The 4,487-nt window shown below is 34.9% G+C and overlaps 1 pseudogene; it reads left to right on the top strand.

Moving 5' to 3' along the window:
• The first annotated feature begins 1,057 nt into the window (after positions 1 to 1,057).
• On the top strand, positions 1,058 to 2,140 carry LOC120522663 (annotated as a pseudogene).
• The last annotated feature ends 2,347 nt before the right edge of the window (positions 2,141 to 4,487 follow it).

Raw genomic sequence — 4,487 nt, 5'->3', positions numbered from 1 at the left:
ATTATTAAGAAATTCTTTTGGATTTATTTTATCAGGGTCATTTATAGATTGTTCAAGTACAAGCAAATAAAATGAGGTTCCTGACATGGTTTCTGAGCTCACTCTCAATAATATGGCGAGCAATATGAGAAGACCTCCATTTAGAACTACTGTGCCTATGAATCAAGAGGAGACAGTTAAGGTGGTTTTGTTCATTAAATTAAGAATAGTTGGCTGAGGAAAAGGGGGGAAAACCAAGAACATCCTGTAAGGATTATCAGCTCTCTTGAGTAGCCTGAAAAAAGAGAATTGATGGGGATGAGGTGGTCTGGTCATCCCAGCTCAGTATGTTACTACCATGATCCTAACCCAGTAAGGCATAAAATAAATGATAATAATGAACTTTGTGCCCCATTATAAAAATATTGAACTGTGAAGGAAAAAATGATTCAACATTAGACATGACAGAAAAATAAAATTATTTGAAAATGATTTGTATCAATTGTGGATAATGTTGTCAGGACAATGTGCTTTCTGTATTAGTGTCCTAGCATCTCTTGTAAAACTTATACATGTAATCTTAGAGGATCATTAAATCTTAATCTAAAAAGAGCTTTTGAGGGCTTATGCAAATGCATGTGAGCCTGTCTGTATGCTTTTAATCTTCCAGTTGCTTCAAGAGATTAGCGATTACATATTCAAGGACGCCATCAAGGCAGAGATAATATTTAAAGTATATTTAAAGACCCTTTCTCTGTCTTCTGCAACATGCAGCTGGTATTCCTTTGGGGACGCTTATCCATGGGAAGGCATTTACTCTGAAAAAAAAAGTGTAACTCCTGATCCCTAAAAAATTTTAAAAAAGCAAAATGCTGAAAATGAAGGAAAGAAGACAAAGTTTGTTTGTAACCTGTAAATTGGGAAGCATAATCCCTTTCTTCTTCTGCCACAAAGAGTGGTTATGTTGCATCCCTTGAAACTGACAATCAAATCAAAAGTGGGATCATTGCAGGGAAACTGTACTCAGATCAGATTTACCTCAAACATACTGACTTCCTTCATGAGGATACAAATTTTTCTATCTCCATCCACACTAAACTCTCCTGTAAAAAATGGTATGCTGAACATTAATGTTGGTGGGAAGACATACAAGATTGCCTACAAAATTGCAGCAAGGTATCCAAAACAAGAATTGGCAGATTTCCCACATATACAGATCAAAGCAGGGAACCCGGGACCTGTGTGATGATTACACTGTACAAAACAACTAATACTTTGACAGAGACCCAGATATTTTCATTATGTTTTTAACTTTTATAGAACTGGAGTTTTATGGATTAAGGATGAATTTTGTCCAAGAAATTTCCGAGGAGATAAACTACTGGGGGTTAGAATCAAAAAAAGCCAAAGATGCTGCAATTTCATTTGAAGAAAGGCAAGATAGCTTAATGAGCAGTTAAAGGTTCAGAAAGAACTCAAGCTGAAATTGAAAGAGAGAAAAATGAAGACCTTTTAAGGACATGAAATATGGTGAAGAGAGGAAGAAGGTATGGAATCTCATGGAGAAACCCCTTTCATCTATCACTGCTAAAATAATGCTGTTTCCTCAAGTCTCTTTGTGTTAGTATTCTGGTTGCAATGACGTTTAAACACTGTTGAAGAAATGCAATACAAAACTCACTCAGGAAATCCCAGTGGTAAAACCTACCTTGAATATGTTGAAACACTATGTATAGCCTTCTTCACAATAGAATTTTCTGAGGCTTTTTTCTACACCAGATATTAATCGATTTGTTAGAAGTGTTTTAAATGCTGTTGACTTAATAGCAATCCTTCCACTTTATCTTCAGATAGTATTAGAGACCTTTGAAAATGAAGACTATGGGAGACATGATCATGATATTGAGACAGCTGCTAGGGTGGGTAAAGTTGGACAAGTCCTGAGAATAATGCATTAATGAGAATCTTTCGATACTAAAGCTAGCACGCATTCAACTGATTACGGGCTTTGGATTTACCCTAAAACAATGTTACCAGCAAGTTGGATGTCTTTTCTTTTCATAACTGTAGGCATTTTCACATTTTCTGCAATGGTTTATACTGTTGAGCATGATGTCTAGGAAACCAACTTTACCAGCATTCCACACGCTTATGGTGGGCAGTAAGTACAAAATTAGTTGCCTTATTTTTCTTTCAAACAATTTGTAATTCCTGGCAGCATTTATATATATCAGATTATCTGTTCTGATATTTTTTTATTGTGTAGTATTTGAATTTAACATGATACTTGTTTGTGGTTTGTGATTTATAGGGCAGCGCTGTAGCACTGCTGCCTCGCTAATTAGAGACCCAGGTCTGCTTCCCAGGTCCTCCTGCATGGAGTTTGCATGTTCTCCCCTGTCTGCATAGGTTTCCTCCGGTACTCCAGTTTCCTCCCACAGTCCAAAGACATGCAGGTTAGGTGCATTGGCAATTCTAAATTGCCCAGTGTGTGCTTGATGTGTGTGTGTGTGTGTTCTCTGCGGTGGCTCTCTGCCCAGGGTTTGTTTCCTGCTTTGTGCCCTGTGTTGGCTAGGATTGGCTCCAGCAGACCCCTGTGACCTGTAGTTAGATATAGAGGGTTGATAATGGATGATGGATAGATGGTTTGCTTTTATATGACTGATGAAACAGGAGAAAATCATGTTTCTGGATGTTGAAATAGATTTTCACCATTTATGAGAAAACAAACCACAAATCAAGCTGTAGTCAGTAAAGTGTATTTATTTTTTGCCCTAAGACATTTTCAAAGACATTAACAAAAGTGTAGCTATAGCAACATGTAGGGTAAAGTTCAATAAGGAAAACTGATTAAGAGTAAGAGTCTGTGTATGAGTACCTTCAGCTCTCAATGAAATTATTTTTATAACTAAGTTCTGATTAGTTTAGATAACTTAAAAAATACTTAAAATGTAATTGTTTTTGTTTTGCACTTATTTGATTATATTTCATAGCACTGTTTTGTCGTCATTTTACAATGTTTAAGCGTAGACTACCATGTTCTTTAAAATAATGACATACATTGCCAAACAAATTGGCATGTTGTGATGTCAATTGAGTAGGTAGTATGAATCATTACGCCATCACTATTTAAGATGGCAGTGTACATTGTCACATTTACAATCTTTGTTGCATTATAACATTAGTAGGTGTTTTGCCCCTGCTCACTTTGCTCACAACCTGGCCTGTGCTATACACTAGCCTCTTTGGTTCTGCCTACCGCGTATGGGGATGCGTGAGTAATTAACATATTAAAACAGTAAAACATAATAATTTGAAAGTAAATTATGTTTCATGTTGCATTAGAGTTATTTGTTATGCTAATATGATTTCATTCTGTTTGGCTTTGAAATTAACATGCAAATACTTTTAAACTTACACTTTTATTGTAAAACTTCAGTAAAAATTTTTTTGAATTCTATTTTCGCAATATTGCATTGAATTTTGATTCTGTGTTTGACTTTCATCATGATAATGCAATGTATAACTGCCCATGAGTGAATTTCGCTTGTTTCTTTCTATTAAATAAAATGAATTTAATGTTATCTGTGGAAGATGTACTACATTAGCTTTCTTGGATACATCCTTCTTTTTACAGTAATTTGTGCAGTGGAAGACCGGATGGTGTTAATGGTTGTCGATATTCTTCGGGATATTGTAAGTTGATGTTTTCATCTTCCGCACATCACCACCAACTGTTTCAGCATAGTCTATTGATACCCATTTAACCAATTTGCTGTGTAACGGATCGACATTTTTGGCGAATTATTTTACTTCATGGTTTCTTGGTGCCAGGATTGCCCGTGGTACTGCTTTTTCTGTTGATAACCCTTCATGATGAAATTCTTTAATAAGATTTGGATATAATATGTCTTCTTTAATTGGTAACTTAAAGTGAGGAAAACGTAAAATTTATAACGCTTGAGAGAGGCAGGAAGTGTTTGTGTCAAAAGCATTCACACAAATGAGAGGGTAAGAGGACCATGTCCATGGTTGAAATGGTTGACAGGGGGTGTGACTTGAAAATCTCATGGCAAAAGTCTTGTCTTGTCGCAAGATTTTTTTATAATAGAGAGATATAACTCTTAGATAACTAGGAAAATATTTTTTGTTGTTTTTCTCATACTGTATTAGCTATGACCTCTGCTTCTTCCTTTGGCCCTCTTCATTTCTGGTCAAAATATTTTTTCAGAGTTGGTGGTTTACTAAGTTTTATCAAGCATTAAAACCAAAATGCAACAAAACTTAAAAATAAAATAATGAACACAAACACACCATGCATATACAATGCATATTTAAATATCTATTTTTTAAATGAGGTTCTTAAAGATTCCAAATAATAATAAATAAATGTTATTAGAAATGAATACTTGAATTGATAAATATTGATAAGTTCATTGAAAATATGGATTTATTAGTTAAAGGACCTGAAAATGGAAAGATAAAACTAAATTTCAGCCTAAACATAT

The sequence above is a fragment of the Polypterus senegalus genome, unplaced genomic scaffold (genome assembly GCF_016835505.1).
Source record: "Polypterus senegalus isolate Bchr_013 unplaced genomic scaffold, ASM1683550v1 scaffold_753, whole genome shotgun sequence".
NCBI lineage: Eukaryota > Metazoa > Chordata > Cladistia > Polypteriformes > Polypteridae > Polypterus > Polypterus senegalus.
The sequence above is the reverse complement of the archived record's forward strand: the minus strand, read 5'-3'. Positions and strand labels throughout refer to the sequence as shown.